Source organism: Perca flavescens, chromosome 18 (assembly GCF_004354835.1).
Source record: "Perca flavescens isolate YP-PL-M2 chromosome 18, PFLA_1.0, whole genome shotgun sequence".
NCBI classification, from domain to species: Eukaryota; Metazoa; Chordata; class Actinopteri; order Perciformes; family Percidae; genus Perca; species Perca flavescens.
Window position 1 is genome coordinate 31,197,633 of NC_041348.1, and position 10,000 is coordinate 31,207,632.

The following is a 10,000-nucleotide window of genomic DNA, read 5'->3' on the forward strand; positions in this document are numbered from 1 at the left end:
CCTGTAGAGGAGCTATTGTAATGCATGATGTAAAGGCTAGAAAGAGCCTCTAGAGGAGCTATTGTAATGCATAATGTAAAGGCTAGAAAGAGCCTCTAGAGGAGCTATTGTAATGCTTGATGTAAAGGCTAGAAAGAGCCTCTAGAGGAGCTATTGTAATGCACGATGTAAAGGCTAGAAAGAGACTCTAGAGGAGCTATTGTAATGCTTGATGTAAAGGCTAGAAAGAGCCTCTAGAGGAGCTATTGTAATGCATGATGTAAAGGCTAGAAAGAGCCTCTAGAGGAGCTATTGTAATGCTTGATGTAAAGGCTAGAAAGAGCCTCTAGAGGAGCTATTGTAATGCACGATGTAAAGGCTAGAAAGAGACTCTAGAGGAGCTATTGTAATGCTTGATGTAAAGGCTAGAAAGAGCCTCTAGAGGAGCTATTGTAATGCTTGATGTAAAGGCTAGAAAGAGCCTCTAGAGGAGCTATTGTAATGCATGATGTAAAAGCTAGAAAGAGCCTCTAGAGGAGCTATTGTAATGCTTGATGTAAAGGCTAGAAAGAGCCTCTAGAGGAGCTATTGTAATGCATGATGTAAAGGCTAGAAAGAGACTCTAGAGGAGCTATTGTAATGCATGATGTAAAGGCTAGAAAGACCCTCTAGAGGAGCTATTGTAATGCATGATGTAAAGGCTAGAAAGACCCTCTAGAGGAGCTATTGTAATGCATGATGTAAAGGCTAGAAAGACCCTCTAGAGGAGCTATTGTAATGCATGATGTAAAGGCTAGAAAGACCCTCTAGAGGAGCTATTGTAATGCATGATGCCAGCAGACCCTTCTCAGCTCTCGTGTACCGTGTAATGAATGACAGCGCGCACTTCTCAGCTGCTCCAGCAACGGACGCAACCAGGAAAAACTATCGGTATGGATTTTTGCCGATAACGATAGTTCCACCAATCAACTATCAGTGCCGATTAATCGGTCTACCTCTAGTCTGGAGATTCCTTCGTGCACAACTCGTATTGTTTCGGATGTTTCAGACCAGATGTTGTAACAGCGGCCATGTTGTGTATAGTTTAGGGTCCTCGCCACCACTAGACCAATCAGCATTGAACAGATTGAACATGTAGCTGGACTTGAATGGCCTTCTTTTGACTGAAAGTACTGCCAAACAACAACTTTTTCTGCTCACCAGATCCATGTCCACTTCCTCACAGCCTACTGCTCACCAGTTCCATGTCCACTTCCTCACAGCCTACTGCTCACCAGATCCATGTCCACTTCCTCACAGCCTACTGCTCACCAGATCCATGTCCACTTTCTCACAGCCTACTGCTCACCAGATCCATGTCCACTTTCTCACAGCCTACTGCTCACCAGATCCATGTCCACTTTCTCACAGCCTACTGCTCACCAGATCCATGTCCACTTTCTCACAGCCTACTGCTCACCAGATCCATGTCCACTTTCTCACAGCCTACTGCTCACCAGATCCATATCCACTTTCTCACAGCCTACTGCTCACCAGATCCATGTCCACTTTCTCACAGCCTTCTGCTCCCCAGATCCATGTCCACTTTCTCACAGCCTACTGCATTAAACGCTCCACCTACGTAAACACCTTCCCGTAATCAACGGCACTGTCTCTACGGCGACTAGCGTAGCGCACCGAGTGCAAGCGTAGGGTCCGGTTCCCTGGGAACAAAATCTAAGTTTCAGCAGAAACACAACCCCGTTAAAAAAATCCTGGATTCAGTGCATCCATAACAAAAACAGAAGATAACTTTTTAAATAGGATATTCTACTATTCGGATATTTGTTTGTTGGGGAAGGATTCCGATTATTTTTCATCAACAGTAACGTGACCTGAAAACAGCGTGTAACGTTCCTTACTAGTAACAGTTTACTTTATTTGCAATCGTTTATAAAAAGCCTTCATCTGTGATTTTTGTAATATATAATAATAGGTCCCCTTTAAAAAATCATAGAGAAAAAAAACCTGCTGGCATTGCAAATTGAACATGTAGCTGAACTTGAACTTGATCAATTTGTAAATAGGTCAATTTCACCGTCTATCAAAGTTTTAATTGACCGTAGAATGGGATCGTAACAAAACAAAAAGGAGAAGCCTTGCTGCAGCATTTTGAATTCTACCTGCTATAAATACAGCGTGTCCTTTTGGTAGTTCAAGTTCCTCTTTTAAATGCTAAAAGGCCCGACAGCAACAGCACTGAATCTCTGCAGACAAAGGCAGCATTGAGCGTCTGTCTCCCTGCCCAGGACTGTGATTATCGCTGTCCAGCGTGAGTCAGCGAGCCCTGACAGGGTCAGCGTCAGGCTGTGGCAGTTTATCGCCCACTCACGCTACAGAGAATAGGCATTCTTGTGTGGCTGGAGATAACCTGAGGAAAAGGCCAGATGTGGGTGAAGTGCATGTGGTTAAAAAGATACTCTCGCTGCCACTTTGGAAACAAGCTGACCTTCATCTGGAACCTTAAAGACTAAGTCTAAATTCCTGCAAATACCGTATGCTAGGGCTGCACGATATTAGGAAAATAGCTTATTGGGATTATTTTGACTGATATTGCGATTGCGATATGATTCACGATATTGGAGGGTGTGCAGGATACTATATGTAGGCCGGGACATGAAAAAAATCGATACACTTTAGAATAGCGATATTTAATTTTGTATAAATACTGTATCGATTTTCAAAAAGGCAATATCGATTTTTTTTTTTTATTGATTTTTTTAAACGTTCAAAAATATTAATGTAAGACGGTGGTTCACGTTTATGTTGTGTTTAAACCCCCTACAGCTAGATGGCTATGCTGAGACACACCACTAGTGTCCTTGTCTAACAGTGCCTAGCAGTACATAACAGTGCCTAGCACAGTGCCTAGCAGTACATAACAGTGCCTAACAGTGCCTAGCACAGTGCCTAGCAGTACATAACAGTGCCTAACAGTGCCTAGCACAGTGCCTAGCAGTACATAACAGTGCCTAGCAGTACATAACAGTGCCTAGCAGTGCCTAACAGGGCCTAACAGGGCCTGACTTTTGGCTAAAAGCTAACAACGTAGCTATGGCTGAACTTTGGCCTACTTTAGCATATCAACATTAGCTCACTAAGAACCTGGGAACCACAATCCCAAAAAATGTCTATGTACTGAATTGTTTACTTAAAGTAAACTTCTTTGAGTTTTATGCACATCATGTCTTTTTTTTTTAAATATCAGTTTTTCAAAAATTATACTTCTACTAAATCCCAATATATCGCCTTACGCACAATATTGAAATATATTGCAATATATTGAATCGTGATACGTATCGTATCGCCAGATTCTTGCCAATACACAGCCCTAACCACAATACTTTATTTTAGAATAGTTTGACACATATTTAACAAATATTGCGCCCCCTCTGCGATTTGGATATTGCACTAGTCCATGTTGCAATTTTGATAAAATTGTGATTAATTGTGCAGCCCTAAATGTATGCTCAGAAACACTTTATTCAATGTCCAAACTGCCTTAAGATGCTGCACAGATTGACCTCTTTGTATGTTGGAGCTATGCCTGAAGGTTTGTGTAAAAAGTGACCTCTACCGTGTGGAGATCTTTTAAGAAAAATTTGTAAATGCTGTCTCAGTGTTTCCACTATGTTGATTTGACCGTGGCGGCCCCCCGATGGCAACATTTCTGCCCCCCACTGTATCAGAAATAGGGCTGCATTGTTAGTAAATGTAAAGTAATGTAAATTCTTAGTCGACTAACACTTGATTTAAAGGTAGCTGTGATAAAACCTCTTCTGAAAAAACCCACCCTCGATCCTGAGGTCTTAGCAAACTATAGACCTATATCTAACCTTCCCTTTCTCTCCAAGATCCTTGAGAAAGTAGTTGCTAATCAGTTATGTGATTTTCTCCATAGCAACAGCTTATTTGAAGACTTTCTATCAGGATTTAGAAAGCATCATAGCACAGAGACGGCACTGGTGAAAATTACTAACAACCTTTTAACTGCTGCAGACAAAGGACTTGTCTCCATTCTTGTTTTACTAGATCTTAGTGCTGCATTTGACACTATTGACCATTCAATCCTGTTACAGAGATTAGAACACTTAGTCAGAATTAAAGGAATCGCACTAAGCTGGTTTTAGTCTTATTTCTCTGATCGATCTCATTTTGTTAATGTTAATGATAAATCCTCTAAGTACGCAAAAGTTAAACATGGCGTTCCACAAGGCTCAGTGCTTTGACCAATTTTGTTCTTCTTATATATGCTTCCTCGTGGTAATATCATTAGGAAACACTCAATTAACTATCACTGCTATGCAGACGACACCCAATTATACTTGTCAATCAAACCAGACGAAACCAGTCAGTTAGCTAAACTTCAAGCATGTATTAAAGATATAAAATCCTGGATGACCTATAATTTTCTGATGTTAAACTAACAAAACTGAAGTTATTGTGCTGGGCCCTAAACACCTCCGAACTTCATTATCTAAAGATATAGCTACTCTGTATGGTATTGTCCTGGCCTCCAGCACTACTGTCAGAAATCTAGGAGTTATTTTTGATCAGGATATATCCTTTAACGCCCATCTAAAACAATCATTGAGAACAGCCTTTTTTTTATCTTCGTAACATTGCCAAAATTAGGAATATCCTGTCTCAAAACGATGCTGAAAAACTGGTCCATGCATTCGTTACTTCCAGGCTGGACTATTGTAATTCCCTACTGTCAGGTTGCTCAAATAAGTCCCTTAAGACTCTCCAGCTGATCCAGAATGCTGCAGCACGTGTTCTGACGAGAACTAAGAAAAGAGATCATATTTCTCCTGTTTTAGCTACTCTGCATTGGCTTCCTGTGAAATTCAGGATTGACTTTAAAGTCCTTCTCCTGACCTACAAAGCCCTAAATGGTCAAGCACCATCCTATCTAGAACAGCTCTTAGTACCTTATTGTCCCACTAGAGCATTGCGCTCCCAGAATGCAGAGTTACTGGTGGTTCCTAGAGTCTCCAAAAGTAGACTGGGAGCCAGAGCCTTCAGCTACCAGGCTCCTCTCCTGTGGAACCAGCGCCCAGTCTGGGTTAGGGGGGCAGACACCATCACCACATTTAAGAGTAAACTGAAAACTCTCCTCTTTGATAAAGCTTATAGTTAAGAAGTGAGGAGTTAACCCGGCTCACCTGCTTCTCTTCGTAGTCATCAGATTTATTGATCATATAATCAATAATATAGTGAGAGTAGAGGGAGGCATGCCAGTACAGCCTCTCTCATCAATGTTTTCATGTGTTTCCTTTTGTATGCATCCTGTCCCAGAACTGCTTGTTACTAACCTAGCTCTGGGGAGTTTACTCCCCGGAGTCCTTATGTTTCTTCTTCGCATTCATTGAATTGAATTTTGTGTCTGTTAAGAGGCACAAAGGCACTCTTTATCTTATGCCCCCATAACTGCCGTTTTAGCTGAGTGGGAGCTCTCGGCATTAGCTGCAGCAGCTCCGTGTTGTTAGCACCGATTCGGCTCGTTTTTTTTGCTATCGGCAGTACTCCTATACGAAAAGCAATCAAGATTAACGCAAAACTTGCCCGGAGTTCTCCTTTAATTGACAGAGCTGTGCGCTTTGAGAGGTGGTTAAGACTAGAAAAGCACAATCTAAGTGTAGTTAATTAACCATCTGTAAAACTGAGTTTCTCCACAGTTAATCCTGCAAAAGCACCACTTTAAATCTTGTGTTTACCAGAAATGTGCTCATGAGTTTTGTGGAAATGAGTAATTAAGCATGAATAAGCATAAAAAAATGACTCATCGACTAAAGAAATTTTAGTCGACTAAGACCAAAACGACCGACTAATCGACTAAGAGGTGACAGCCCTAATTGTTAGAGTGCATGTTGGAGAACGTTTGTATTTGAGGTGCATTATGTACATGCTGAAGTAGTGACACTGCATTAAGATGATGTAATTAATAGTGGGGTTTATTGGTATTTGCTACAGAATGCATAGCCTACAGTACAGGCCAAAAGTTTGGACACACCTTCTCATTCAATGCGTTTCCTTTTTATTTTCATGACTATTTACATTGTAGATTCTCACTGAAGGCATCAAAACTATGAATGAACACATATGGAATTATGTACTTAACAAAAAAGTGTGAAATAACTGAAAACATGTCTTATATTTTAGATTCTTCAAAGTAGCCACCCTTTGCTTTTTTTGATAACTCTGCAAACCCTTGGTGTTCTCTCAATGAGCTTCATGAGGTAGTCACCTGAAATGGTTTTACCTTCACAGGTGTGCCTTGTCAGGGTTAATTAGTGGAATTATTTCCCTTATTAATAAAAAAAGCAAAGGGTGGCTACTTTGAAGAATCTAAAATATAAGACATGTTTTCAGTTATTTCACACTTTTTTGTTAAGTACATTATTCCATATGTGTCATGAAAATGAAAAGGAAACTCATTGAATGAGAAGGTGTGTCCAAACTTTTGGCCTGTACTGTACCTGTCAAGATTAAAGTCGGCCTACATAGTAACTCAAAAAATACAGTTCAATCACAACTGAGAATATGCCTCATTGTGTGTGTGAATAGAGGTGAATATATGAGTCCGTTCCGTTTAGCAGCCCCCACCGCTAAAAAAACAATCCTAAAGGAAACACTGGTTTTCTGCAGAAAATCCCCCCGACTGGAAACCTTTTCCAAACATTATTTAGAACTAATGTGTATTTTTCTTCACTAGATAGCTTCGCAGTGAGTCACATTTCTCCTGAAACTTTGCAGCGTTGACATTAAGATTCCTGTGAAATGTTATTTAATGATGAGATATGACTACCTTTCGTCCTAAACAAACACGGGATTCCCTCGGTGGGCCATTGTTCCTGAGCTGCCGGTGGAAACAGCACTTATCTGGAAGAAACAGAGACTTCTGCTTTCACTCTTATCAGCTCCGTGTCAGAGTCCATCTGCTGCCACCTCAACACGTTCGCCTTTCAGACCAGCGCTGGGCCGAACACACAGCTGCCCCACGCACCATCTCAGCTGCCCCCACGCACCATCTCAGCTGCCCCACGCACCATCTCAGCTGCCCCCACGCACCATCTCAGCTGCCCCCACGCACCATCTCAGCTGCCCCCCGCACCATCTCAGCTGCCGCACCATCTCAGCTGCCTGCACCCCCCACGCACCATCTCAGCTGCCCCCCCACCATCTCAGCTGCCCCATGCACCATCTCAGCTGCCCCATGCACCATCTCAGCTGCCCCCACGCACCATCTCAGCTGCCCCCACGCACCATCTCAGCTGCCCCCACGCACCATCTCAGCTGCCCCACGCACCATCTCAGCTGCCCCATGCACCATCTCAGCTGCCCCCACGCACCATCTCAGCTGCCCCCACGCACCATCACCATCTCAGCTGCCCCCACGCACCATCTCAGCTGCCCCATGCACCACCAGCTGCCCCCACGCACCATCTCAGCCCCCACGCACCATCTCAGCTGCCCCCACGCACCATCACCATCTCAGCTGCCCCCACGCACCATCTCAGCTGCCCCATGCACCATCTCAGCTGCCCCCACGCACCATCTCAGCTGCCCCCACGCACCATCTCAGCTGCCCCCACGCACCATCACCATCTCAGCTGCCCCACGCACCATCTCAGCTGCCCCACGCACCATCTCAGCTGCCCCCACGCACCATCTCAGCTGCCCCCACGCACCATCTCAGCTGCCCCCACGCACCATCTCAGCTGCCCCATGCACCATCTCAGCTGCCCCCACGCACCATCTCAGCTGCCCCCACGCACCATCTCAGCTGCCCCACGCACCATCTCAGCTGCCCCCACGCACCATCTCAGCTGCCCCACGCACCATCTCAGCTGCCCCATGCACCATCTCAGCTGCCCCCACGCACCATCTCAGCTGCCCCCACGCACCATCACCATCTCAGCTGCCCCCACGCACCATCTCAGCTGCCCCATGCACCATCTCAGCTGCCCCATGCACCATCTCAGCTGCCCCCACGCACCATCTCAGCTGCCCCCACGCACCATCACCATCTCAGCTGCCCCACGCACCATCTCAGCTGCCCCACGCACCATCTCAGCTGCCCCCACGCACCATCTCAGCTGCCCCCATGCACCATCTCAGCTGCCCCCACGCACCATCACCATCTCAGCTGCCCCACGCACCATCTCAGCTGCCCCCACGCACCATCTCAGCTGCCCCCACGCACCATCTCAGCTGCCCCCATGCACCATCTCAGCTGCCCCCACGCACCATCACCATCTCAGCTGCCCCACGCACCATCTCACCATCTCGCACCATCTCAGCTGCCCCACGCACCCCTCAGCTGCCCCCACGCACCATCTCACCATCTCAGCTGCCCCACGCACCATCTCAGCTGCCCCCACGCACCATCTCAGCTGCCCCCACGCACCATCTCAGCTGCCCCCACGCACCATCACCATCTCAGCTGCCCCACGCACCATCTCAGTTGCCCCACGCACCATCTCAGCTCACCATCTCAGCTGCCCCACGCACCATCTCAGCTGCCCCCACGCACCATCACCATCTCAGCTGCCCCACGCACCATCTCAGCTGCCCCCACGCACCATCTCAGCTGCCCCCCACGCACCATCTCAGCTGCCCCCACGCACCATCACCATCTCAGCTGCCCCACGCACCATCTCAGCTGCCCCCACGCACCATCTCAGCTGCCCCCACGCACCATCTCAGCTGCCCCCACGCACCATCTCAGCTGCCCCACGCACCATCTCAGCTGCCCCACGCACCATCTCAGCTGCCCCCACGCACCATCACCATCTCAGCTGCCCCACGCACCATCTCAGCTGCCCCCACGCACCATCTCAGCTGCCCCCACGTGGCTTTAGCTTTTTTAGTCGTTTGAGCAACGTTTTTGTTTTTCTTTTGGGCAGTTTTCCGCATTTTTGTCGCTGTCTCTGTCAGATTTTTTGTCATTTTTGTCACTTTTTTCAACAGTTTTGTCGCCTATTTGTTGTGAGTGTGTTTGTGTCTGTCTCTGTGTGTGTGTGTGTGTGTGTCTGTCTGTTAGTGTGTGTGTGTGTGTGTGTGTTGTGTGTGTGTGTGTGTGTGTGTGTGTGTGTGTGTTTTTATATGTGTGTGTCTGTCTCTTTGTGTCTTTGTGTGTCTGTCTGTGTTTTTATGTGTGTGTGTCTCTCTCTTTGTGTGTGTCTGTCTGTGTTTGTATGTGTGTCTGTCTGTGTGTTTGTGTCTGTCTGTGTTAGTGTGTGTGTGTGTGTCTCTTTGTGTGTGTGTGTGGTTGTGTGTGTGTGTGTGTGTGTGTTTTTATGTGTATGTCTGTCTCTTTGTGTCTTTGTGTGTCTGTCTGTGTTTTTATGTGTGTGTGTGTCTGTCTCTTTGTGTCTTTATGTGTGTCTCTCTCTTTGTGTGTGTCTGTCTGTGTTTTTATGTGTGTGTGTCTGTCTCTTTGTGTCTTTATGTGTCTGTCTGTGTTTGTGTGTGTGTGTCTGTCTCTTTGTGTCTTTATGTGTGTGTGTGTGTTTGTGTGTGTGTCTGTGATTTCAGCTGCTTTTGCTTTAGCTTTTTTAGTTGTTTGATCAACAGTTTTTCTCGCCTTTTTGTTAACATTTTTGTGGTTGTTTTTTTAAGTTTTTGTTGTGTACTTCCTGATAAACGCACCGCTAACTTAAATAGGGAATCAATGATTTAACCGTGCGGCTCTTCTAGACTTTCTAAATGTTATCGGACCGAATAAAGTGGAACGAGTCGTGTGTGTTCATCTGTGGGGGAAAAAATATTTTTGGGCCAGACGGCATCATGTGACGGACACCGAGGTTGCAATTCCCCCACAGTGTTCGATTTGCTTCAAAGCCCAGTTCCCTTAATGGACCCAGGGTTCCCCTTTAACTTCAGATCCCTGTCCCAGGGTTCATACGTTTTGAAAAAAACTGGACAAATGCAAATTCCAGGGCCTGGGAAGGTTTTGGAAAACATAAAAAGACCC

At 45.7% G+C, this 10,000-nt stretch overlaps 1 protein-coding gene across 2 annotated transcripts in view; it reads left to right on the top strand.

Moving 5' to 3' along the window:
* Positions 1-10,000, top strand: part of vta1 (vesicle (multivesicular body) trafficking 1) — a 91,806-nt gene that overhangs the window by 50,132 nt on the left and 31,674 nt on the right. The gene's annotated exons all lie outside the window — the stretch shown is intronic.